Source organism: Mya arenaria, chromosome 9, assembly GCF_026914265.1.
Source record: "Mya arenaria isolate MELC-2E11 chromosome 9, ASM2691426v1".
Taxonomy (NCBI): domain Eukaryota; kingdom Metazoa; phylum Mollusca; class Bivalvia; order Myida; family Myidae; genus Mya; species Mya arenaria.
Window position 1 is genome coordinate 54,139,440 of NC_069130.1, and position 12,418 is coordinate 54,151,857.

Here is a 12,418-nt window from a genome sequence, read left to right on the forward strand (position 1 = left end):
TAATAAAGGTAACTGTTTAAGCAAACATCTATAATATACGGTCGGAATTAGCCAGAGTAATAAAGGTAACTGATTTAGCAAACATCTTTGATATATGGTCGGAATAAGCCGGGGTGGTAAAGGTTACTATTTAGCAAACATCAAGAAAATATGGTCTGAATTAGCCCGTGTGATAAAGTAACTGTTTTAGCAAACATCTATAATATATGGTCGGAATTAGCCAGAGTGGTATAGGAAACTGTTTTAGCAAACATCTAGAATATATGGTCGGAATTAGCCAGAGTGATAAATGTAACCGTTTTAGCAAACATCTATAATATATGGTCGGAATTAGCCAGAGTAATAAAGGTAACCGTTTTAGCAAACATCTAGAATATATGGTCGGAATTGGCCCGAGTAATAAAGGTAACCGTTTTAGCAAACATCTATAATATATGGTCGGAATTAGCCAGAGTAATAAAGGTAACTGTTTTAGCAAACATCTAGAATATATGGTCGGAATTAGCCAGAGTGATAAAGCTAACTGTTTTAGCAAACATCTATAATATATGGTCGGAATTAGCCAGAGTGATAAAGGTAACTGTTTTAGCAAACATCTATAATATATGGTCGGAATTCGCCAGAGTGATAAAGGTAACTGTTTTAGCAAACATGTATAATATATGGTCGGAATAAGCCAGAGTGATAAAGGTAACTGTTTTAGCATACATCTATAATATATGGTCGGAATTCGCCAGAGTGATAAAGGTAACTGTTTTAGCAAACATCTAGAATATATGGTCGGAATTAGCAAGAGTAATAAAGGTTACTGTTTTCGCAAACATCTATAATATATGGTCGGAATTCGCCAGAGTGATAAAGGTAACTGTTTTAGCAAACATCTAGAATATATGGTCGGAATTAGCCAGAGTGATAAAGGTTACTGATTTCGCAAACATCTATAATATATGGTCGGAATTAGCCAGAGTGATAAAGGTAACTGTTTTAGCAAACATCTATAATATATGGTCGGAATTAGCCAGAGTGATAAAGGTAACTGTTTTAGCAAACATCTATAATATATGGTAAGAATTAGCCAGAGTGATAAAGGTAACTGTTTTAGCAAACATCTATAATATATGGTCGGAATTAGCCAGAGTAATAAAGGTAACTGTTTTAGCAAACATCTATAATATATGGTAAGAATTAGCCAGAGTGATAAAGGTAACTGTTTTAGCAAACATCTATAATATATGGTCGGAATTAGCCAGAGTAATAAAGGTAACTGTTTTAGCAAACATCTATAATATATGGTCGGAATTAGCCAGAGTGATAAAGGTAACTGCTTTAGCAAACATCTAGAATATATGGTCGGGATCAGCCAGAGTGATAAAAGAAACTGCTTTAGTAAACATCTAGAATATATGGTCGGAATCAGCCAGAGTGATAAAGGTAGCTGTTTTAGCAAACATCTATAATATATGGTCGGAATTAGCCAGAGTAATAAAGGTAACCGTTTTAGCAAACATCTAGAATATATGGTCGGAATTGGCCAGAGTAATAAAGGTAACCGTATTAGCAAACATCTACAATATATGGTCGGAATTAGCCAGAGTAATAAAGGTAACTGTTTTAGCAAACATCTATAATATATGGTCGGAATTAGCCAGAGTGATAAAGGTAACTGTTTAAGCAAACATCTATAATATATTGTCGGAATTAGCCAGAGTAATAAGTTAACTGTTTTAGCAAACATCTATAATATATGGTCGGAATTGGCCAGAGTGATAAAGGTAACTGTTTTAGCAAACATCTAGAATATATGGTCGGAATTAGCCAGAGTGATAAAGGTAACTGTTTAAGCAAACATCTATAATATATTGTCGGAATTAGCAAGAGTAATAAGTTAACTGTTTTAGCAAACATCTATAATATATGGTCGGAATTGGCCAGAGTGATAAAGGTAACTGTTTTAGCAAACATCTATAATATATGGTCGGAATTGGCCAGAGTGATAAAGGTAACCGTTTTAGCAAACATCTAGAATATATGGTCGGAATTAGCCAGAGTAATAATGGTAACCGTTTTAGCAAACATCTAGAATATATGGTCGGAATTGGCCAGAGTAATAAAGGTAACCGTATTAGCAAACATCTATAATATATGGTCGGAATTAGCCAGAGTAATAAAGGTAACTGTTTTAGCAAACATCTATAATATATGGTCGGAATTAGCCAGAGTGATAAAGGTAACTGTTTAAGCAAACATCTATAATATATTGTCGGAATTAGCCAGAGTAATAAGTTAACTGTTTTAGCAAACATCTATAATATATGGTCGGAATTGGCCAGAGTGATAAAGGTAACTGTTTTAGCAAACATCTAGAATATATGGTCGGAATTAGCCAGAGTGATAAAGGTAACTGTTTAAGCAAACATCTATAATATATTGTCGGAATTAGCAAGAGTAATAAGTTAACTGTTTTAGCAAACATCTATAATATATGGTCGGAATTCGCCAGAGTGATAAAGGTAACTGTTTTAGAAAACATCTATAATATATGGTCGGAATTGGCCAGAGTGATAAAGGTAACCGTTTTAGCAAACATCTAGAATATATGGTCGGAATTGGCCAGAGTGATAAAGGTAACTGTTTTAGCAAACATCTATAATATATGGTCGGAATTAGCCAGAGTGATAAAGGTAACTGTTTTTGCAAACATCTATATTATATGGTCGAAATTAGCCAGAGTGATAAGGGAACTGTTTAAGCAAACATCTATAGTATATGGTCGGAATTAGCCAGAGTGATAAGGGAACTGTTTAAGCAAACATCTATAGTATATGGTCGGAATTAGCCAGAGTGATAAAGGTAACTGTTTTAGCAAACATCTATAATATATGGTCGGAATTAGCCAGAGTGATAAAGGTAACTGTTTTTGCAAACATCTATATTATATGGTCGAAATTAGCCAGAGTGATAAGGGAACTGTTTAAGCAAACATCTATAATATATGGTCGGAATTAGCCAGAGTAATAAAGGTAACCGTTTTAGCAAACATCTATAATATATGGTCGGAATTAGCAAGAGTGATAAAGGTAACTGTTTTAGCAAACATCTATAATATATGGTCGGAATTAGCCAGAGTAATAAAGGTAACTGTTTTAGCAAACATCTATAATATATGGTCGGAATTAGCCAGCGTGATAAAGGTAACTGTTTTAGCAAACATCTATAATATATGGTCGGAATTAGCCAGAGTGATAAAGGTAACTGTTTAAGCAAACATCTATAATATATGGTCGGAATTAGCCAGAGTGATAAAGGTAACTGTTTTAGCAAACATCTATAATATATGGTCGGAATTCGCCAGAGTGATAAAGGTAACTGTTTTAGCAAACATCTATAATATATGGTCGGAATTAGCCAGAGTGATAAAGGTAACTGTTTTAGCAAACATCTATAATATATGGTCGGAATTAGCCAGAGTGATAAAGGTAACTGTTTTAGCAAACATCTATAATATATGGTCGGAATTAGCCAGAGTAATAAAGGTAACTGCTTTAGCAAACATCTATAATATATGGTCGGAATTAGCCAGAGTGATAAAGGTAACTGTTTAAGCAAACATCTATAATATATGGTCGGAATTAGCCAGAGTGATAAAGGTTACTGTTTTAGCAAACATCTATAATATATGGTCGGAATTAGCCAGAGTGATAAAGGTAACTGTTTTAGCAAACATCTATAATATATGGTCGGAATTAGCCAGAGTAATAAAGGTAACTGTTTTAGCAAACATCTATAATATATGGTCGGAATTAGCCAGAGTAATAAAGGTAACTGTTTTAGCAAACATCTATAATATATGGTCGGAATTAGCCAGAGTGATAAAGGTAACTGTTTTAGCAAACATCTATACTATATGGTCGGAATTAGCCAGAGTAATAAAGGTAACTGTTTTAGCAAACATCTATAATATGTGGTCGGAATTAGCCAGAGTGATAAAGGTAACTGTTTTAGCAAACATCTATACTATATGGTCGGAATTAGCCAGAGTAATAAAGGTAACTGTTTTAGCAAACATCTAGAATATTTGTTCGGAATTAGTCAGAGTGATACAATAATTAGATCATAATGACGCCAATGGACAATTGTTAATATTGGTTAATTTATAGTCACTTTAAAGGTTAACCTAGTTCGATTCTATTAGGCGATACTTTCCGATAACTGGCTTTAAAGGAAGAATACTCAGGACACATTAAGATTTAATCAGTATCAGGGGATCAGCATACCACTTGACTGAAAGGCATTAAGCATTCTTCTCTATTATTATCGGATTCATACGCTCTCAATTGTTTGTAAATCACTTCGTTAAATATTCATTTGGAAAGAGATGGCGCGTTGATGCAAAGCAACTTATTTACAAAAATTACAAAGCAGAACGTTTGACCGTTGTGGGCCAGTAAGAAGCTTAATGAAACAAAGTGATATAGTTGAGATGTTCCAGTGCCAGAAGTGGTAGCTGTTCGCTTGGTGTTGCCAGTAGCGGGGCTATATATAGGCCTTGCAGGACTGGGTCTACAACATTTTTGGAAAATGATAAAATTTAAATAACCAAAAAAAGTAATAACAACTTAGCTACTCAAACACTGAAAAAAAGTTTGTTTTATTTTAACCCTAGCAAGTTTGGTGTTTATTCAAACTAATTGCAGAGCGTATTACTTGATTATAATGTAATCATTGCAAGTATAATTGAGTGTGTGTAATGTGCTTATAAAAGTCCCAAAACTCACATAGAATCATCGGCCCTACAAGCTTTGAGGCCCTAGCTACGCCCTTGTTGTGTTTGGGTTTCACAACTCTGACGTTAGTATTTTGTTTTCACTAGAGCCAGAATACAATGCTCACTGCACGGACATGCTCAGTAGTCAATAATTTAAAAGTCATATCAGCCTTTAGCTGTCTTTATAATCCAGCTAAACAAATTAATATAAAATGATTTTAAGGATGATACCCTGCATAAATGAAAACAAACTCTATCCCATTGGACATTGTGTAATCTGTAGCCCTTTTACTCATATTTTACAAAAATTTAATGTCATGGATAGTCCAAGTATACTGTTATGTATGAGGAATGTATAAAACAGAGTCCTCAGAATATTTAAATTTTAGTTATATTCCTAAAAAACATTGAAACATAATTACATATATGTGTATTAAATTCGTTATATTTCCTCTCTTCAAGGATTCCAGGCTGTCTCAGTAAACTATATATTATGCAAGAATACCGGGGATACACTTGCACATTTTAAATTAATTTGACATTCTTATAAATGATTAATCAACAACCGGGCATCATCAATAGTTTAAATTAGATTTTATCATTATTGGTGTTCAAATATAAAGTACACACTAGTGGATACAAATAATGGCCTTAAGCCTAAGGGCTTCTTAAAACTAAACAATAGTCAATACTATTCGTTTAACTGTGGTCGATTTGATTAAACTTTGAATCGTTGTTCTTGGTTGTCCATTCTTAAAAAAGGATTAGGTTTCACCTCTTTAAATTATCTTTACTGTCTTGATTGTGTAAAACATATTGAAATTAGTTACTTTATTATGGACGAGAAGCCCTGTGCTTAACCGCATTGCTGTAGCAATGATTAGGACAGCAATTAGAAGCGCTGTGTCTTACGCATTGAGGTAGCATTTCGAAGCTCTGAACCTCCCGCATCGAGATAGCATTTAGAAGCCCTGTTCCGTAAGCATTGAGATAACAATTCGAAGCCGTGCGCCTACCGCACTGAGGTACAAATTAAGAGCCGTGCGCCTACCGCATTGAGGTACAAATTAAGAGCCGTGCGCCTACCGCATTGAGGTACAAATTAAGAGCCGTGCGCCTACCGTATTGAGGTACCAATTAAAAGCCGTGCGCCTACCGCATCTAGGTACCAATTAGAAGCCCTGCGCCTACCGCATTTAGGTAACAATTCGAAACCGTAAGCCTACCGCATTGAGGTACCAATTATAAACCCTGCGCCTACCGGATTGAGGTACCAATTAGAAGCCGTGCGCCTACCGTATTGAGGTACTGATTAGAAGCCGTGCGCCTACCGCATTTAGGTACCAATTAGAAGCGCTGCGCCTACCGCATTTAGGTAACAATTCGAAACCGTAAGCCTACCGCATTGAGGTACCAATTAGAAGCCCTGCGCCTACCGGATTGAGGTACCAATTCGAAACCGTCAGCCTACCGCATTGAGGTACCAATTAGAAGCCCTGCGCCTACCGCATTTAGGTAACAATTCGAAACCGTAAGCCTACCGCATTGAGGTACCAATTAGAAGCCCTGCGCCTACCGCATTTAGGTAACAATTCGAAACCGTGCGCCTACCGTATTGAGGTACCGATTCGAAACCGTAAGCCTACCGCATTGAGGTACCAATTAGAAGCCCTGCGCCTACCGCATTTAGGTACCAATTCGAAACCGTAAGCCTACCGCATTGAGGTACCAATTAGAAGCCCTGCGCCTACCGCATTGAGGTACCAATTAGAAGCCGTGCGCCTACCGCATTGAGGTACTGATTAGAAGCCCTGCGCCTACCGCATTGAGGTACTGATTAGAATCCGTGCGCCTACCGCATTGAGGTACCAATTAGAAGCCCTGCGCCTACCGCATTTAGGTAACAATTCGAAACCGTAAGCCTACCGCATTGAGGTACCAATTAGAAGCCCTGCGCCTACCGCATTGAGGAAGCTTCTGGACGCCCTGCGCCTACCGCATTGAGGAAGCTTCTGGACGCTCTGTGCCGTACGCATTGAGGTAGCTTCTGGACGCTCTGCGCCTACCGCATTGAGGAAGCTTCTGGACGCTCTGTGCCGTACGCATTCAGGTACCAATTCGAAGCCTTGCGCCCACCGCATTGATGTAGCAATAAGAAATCCTTTGCCATACGCATTGAGGTAGCAATTATAATCCCACTGCCTACTGCATTGAGGTTGCAATTAGAAGCCATTGCCTTACACAATGAGGTTCAAATAATAAGTTCACTGCCTACCGAATTGAGTTAGCAAATAGAAGCCCTGTGTCTACCGCATTCATCATAGCCTCACATTCGTAAACAGGGCTGTGATGCTAATAGGACAATACGATGATAAATAAAATACTTTAAAGGGACACGCTCATGGTTTGGCAAAATACATTTATTTGTATGACGAAATAAAGTGTGGCAAATCATTAGGATTGTTAAATCTAAGAAACTGACGGCTTGTACCCTTCTACAATTGTTGATATATGCTAAGTTACGCGATTGAACAAAAGGCTTAAAATTTCAAAGGTATGTAAGGATCATTGTAGGAGTAAGGTTTTGCTGTCAGGTGTAATTTAATCTGCAATGGCGATATCAAAGAGGAAAATAGTACAATAGAAGTGGATTGTTTTATTAAGGCGGGATAATGAATTTGTTCCTGTATTAAATATGTATTCTGTACTTTAAAACAAATGAAGTAATCCTAACAATTTGTGAGACAACTAATTGGAACGCTGACAAAAAATTAAATCGCAGATTTTTGTATTTTAGTTCAATAAATGATGTTTTATGCATTTTTCTTAAACCGTTAGTAACGGTTTAGGCTATAAAACATTAATTTTCGAACGGAAATATGAAAATCTACGATCTGATTTTTTTGTCAGCAGTCTTATATCATTGGTTTACAGATATTAACGCAACATTTTGCTTTTTCCAAGACAAAAAATAAAAAAGTTGTAAAAATGGTAAATCTGTGAGAATGCAGCTTAAATTGAATGCATGAGTACATCATAAAAAAAGTTCACCTTTAACAACGATCTCGTTAATCACGTTGTTAACTTTAAAAGGTTCTGAACAATTTGGCAAAATGAGCAGGCATTGGGTATTTCCTCCCAACACTTTCTGTTCAATTATTCTCCATTATTTATGTAAAAATCATCTGTTAGATATTTGCTATTTACAGAGTTGAAACTATTAAAATTTCACAACGATTGGGGTTGTGTTAAATAGTAAAGATAAGGTGAGTATGCTTTAATTTATCATCGTTTTTGCTTCCCATGCTAATTATAGCCTATAACATACGCCTCAATATGATACACTGTGCAGTATAATGACACTGTAGATTAAAAAGACACGTTAGCATTACTCGAAATTCTCAATATCTTCTAAGTAAATAATCCACGAAACTTCAGCATGCTCCTAAACTTCAGAAACTTACTACTCTTATTTCTGAATAACAACATCAGATATGGTTTTCCAAGATCTTTTAGCTAAAAAACAAAACAAATACCCTCTTATTCCATTTATATGCGTTATTCAGACGATTATTTGCATACTATGTTTGTACGCTTTGCTGACATAGTCCGATATGCCATATGAAATGTTTCCGCGTTCACGTTCCGCATGAATTGTCCGAATTTTGAAACGCAATGATATTGATTGAGACCGCGAAAAGAATACAAAAACTCGTCATTTTATGTAGAAATAACATCTGACAATAACAAAGTAATTATACTTTAATCGTCGCAATGGTTTTTCACATTAACAAATACACTACCAATCACGTTGCCACAGCGCGAGAGGTTGCGTCGTCGTAGGAAATCGCGGCATATTTTCCGCGGTAGCCAACGCGGTGATGCATGTCACCGCCACGTTCATCTCTGCAACCGCCTACGACTTTCGAAAATATGCACGCGGCGTATCGCTGCGATACGACTAAACGCGATATGCAGGTATTTCAACAGGTGGAACAGATAGATGATTGTACATGTAAATTGAACCGCGCTCGCGGAATGGATTTTACTTGATTACGAGGGTAAATAATCTAATTTTCCCAATTTGATCAATATGTCGGTGGAATATTGAGTGAACCACAAACCATAGTCAAACGATTGAAATACGTGAGCAGTTTTATTCAAATATATTATTTATTCACAATCCCACAAGTTAAACGAGGGCATTCGAAATTCAGATATTTTTTAACAATGTGACAGTTGCGTCTAAATACGTTCATAGTTGCAAAGCATAATTTAAAGGAATCAAACTACGTTTTGAGTATGAACCAATATTTTTAGATAACGGATCGAGTATGTATGAGTTTAATAAATCTGACAAGAATTATATGTATAGGACGGGAACAAAGAAGAAGCCTTCAAAAATTGACAGCTACCTTAATTACCACTCATTCACACTTCGCATCGCCGCTAATCGCGGTGGCCCGACGCGGTGGAACGCGGTGGAAGGACGCGGTGGTCATTATGCTTCAATCGCCGCGTATAATGAAACTTAGATAACAAAGATAACGTCCGCGGTAAGGAAAAATCGCGGCGATGTGCGAAAAAACGCCTAGTTGGTAGTGTACCTAGTGACCTTAAATCCATACGCATTTACTTTAACTACGCACAAAAGAGTTCCAGTGAAAAAATACATTTTTACTTTACTTTGTTTTACTGATGTGGGAGAAAAGGCATATACCATAGCCGCTCGTGTAAGATAGGTTCATCCCAACCATCGCCCAGGGTATGCTTTGGAAACTAGGTTAACCTCGTTTCCGCAAAACACACTACGCTCGGGTCCAGATGAACCTATCTTACACTCTCGGCCATGGAAGATACTTATAATCTGAGGTGGGAGAAATCGCATTTTTGTACATTGTCATACACGACCGACGTTGTTTACTTACGTGCTGAAGAGAAGTAATATTAGTTCAATAATGTAGTCGAACAGGACTTTTAATGACGATTTCTTTCTGTAGTTACGTTTTCAGTTGAGTTCACGGAAGTGTTCTAACTAGGTCTCATAATTTATTAAATTTCTTCATTAAGTAATACAATTTGGCGAGTTTTTGCATTTGACGGATTTTTTCAGAACGGCTAATTGCACAAGAAATGCCTTTTCGTTGTACAACCAAATGTGTGCAAGTAGAGGCTTTCAATGCAAAAAAAGAAGATTCAAACCATAAATTGCTTTCCTATAAAACGTGTAACACGATTTAAAATTGATTCAATCCGTAATTGATTTCAAAACGAAATGAGCACAGAAGACAACGGAACACTTACATTGCGATGACGTCCCCGGAGCGAACGACAGAAGCGTTACAATCAATGTTCCAAGACACGTTGCAGTTGTCATTGCTCTGGTTTCCTGCAAAACATGGGACCAGGTTTGACCATTGTTGGACAGTTTGTAGTGTATTCAATATCGAAGATTCAACGTTATGAGTTAAGTTCTATATGTTAATAATCAATTAAAATGTGATATTAAACCATTACAACTGAAATTTAAATTTAAAATCTAAAACATAATAAAGTTTTTAGTGTTAAGATATTTTGTGTAATACCAATATTACAGTTTGAATTAACGGGGCAAGCAAGTCATATTAAGATTTCATCAAATATTAAAATGTCGGTATTGATAATAGCAGCTTTTATTTTGATTTTACGCGGGGCGTTTTTTTTTAAATGTACAACACAGGCATGTTTACGTAAAAGCTTCTGTTTTGGCAGAAACATACATTTTACTCTCTCAAAGTACCTTTCCCTTGGTACCCGCACAATGTTTAAGTGTTTAAATTCAGTCTTAGGATTACTGTATATACACTGGTATAAGCCAGTTACTGTGTTACTGCGAGTTTCCAACGACGCCCGTGCAGACGCCACATGATGTGGGGATTAAAACAGTAGTACGAAGATAAAATGTCTTGGTTGTATTGTGAATGTTGCAACTGTAGATTGTGCTACTGCAAATATATTTTAGTCAGTTCAATAGTCAGAGATGCGCGGGTGCTTTATTGTGCACCAACTGAACCCGCGTAATCTGGTACGTTGAAGCTTGGTTCTATAGTGTCAAAAACACCGATATTATACTTTAATTAATTATGTTCCGTCTTTACTTATATAAGTGTGGTATTATTTACAACATTTAGCTGAGAGGGCCTTTTTTTAAAAGGCCAACTGAAGACTAGTTGTGTATAACCGGCAAGTAAATTTGAGAAGACAATTATTTAACGAGCTGTCCGAATGTCGTATGATGCAAGTCATTTAGATAAAGGTGCAAAAAGAAACTACGTAAAGTATTAAGTATTTAAACGATTGTAATCGAAACATATATATATATATATATATATATATATATATATATATATATATAAAAGAATGCATACTATGCAATCATTTAATATCAAGTATTAGATTTAGACCATTTGGCAAAGTTATAATGCATTAAAAAAACCATCGGAAAACAACACTAATAACACAACGGTGTAAACCATTATATAAATATAAATACCACGTATACCTATTAAAATACCAATTATTAAAGGAATAAAACTACTGTAAAGTCTACCTTTTCTTAAACCATATAAAAAATGCAACACACTTCAAAGAAATTACCTTAATAAAACTGAACACATCAAACCAATAAACTGAAACAAACTGGTGTTATCTCAAGCAAATTCAATATTATATAATTAAACTATTACTGTTAAATATCCAATATTGTGCCTCCTCTCCCTCTCCATCTCCCTCTCTGTAGTGAGTACTTAAACCTGTGAAACAATTCGCGCACACCAAATGGTCACGTGATACTCTTTTATTGGGAGCTAGTCGCCCAATGATAATCACGCGGCGTCAATATTTATGACAGGAATTTATTCGACCAAAAGGTCATTGAAATTAACGAGCTTAGTAAAATAATATCATTACCTTGCTCTTCGATGTTAAAATAGATAATTAATTCAAAATTGCATACTGAGAGCTATAACATTTCAAAATATCTGCGTACCTGGAAAAACATCATTAGCGTCAGCATAAAATAAATAAATTGATGCAAGGCATTTTGATGACGGAAACTATATTCAACGAAGTGCGCATAAACACGGACATGCTGCTGTGATAGAATGAGTATGAACACTTGAAATTAAAATACAAAGGTTGTAACGAAAATCCATATTTTTTAATTATCTTGAATACTGGAGCTTAATAAACTATAATTCAAGTATATTTCATTATATTACCATCAACCATAACGATGAAGTTAGTTTAAAACATCAGTTTTATTAGATTTCATCATATTGCCGTCATATTTCCGTCAAGTATTTTGATATTTATATTTTCTGAAAGAGCTTTTATTCTTGTATATGTGGTCATATTACCATATTCATTCACGACCATTTCAGGTGAAGCACTTTAATATATTTGATCTTATTGACATCAATTTTCACGATCATTTTAGCATAAACAAATTTACTATTAGGACATTTTGATATATCGCCATCCACTTTCACGATCATGACAACTAAAGCACTTCAATTTTGGTATAATATGTTCTCATATCATTATCAATATCCGAGATTAATAAACTTGAATTATAGTATATTATTACACGATATGATCATCAACTTTCACGAC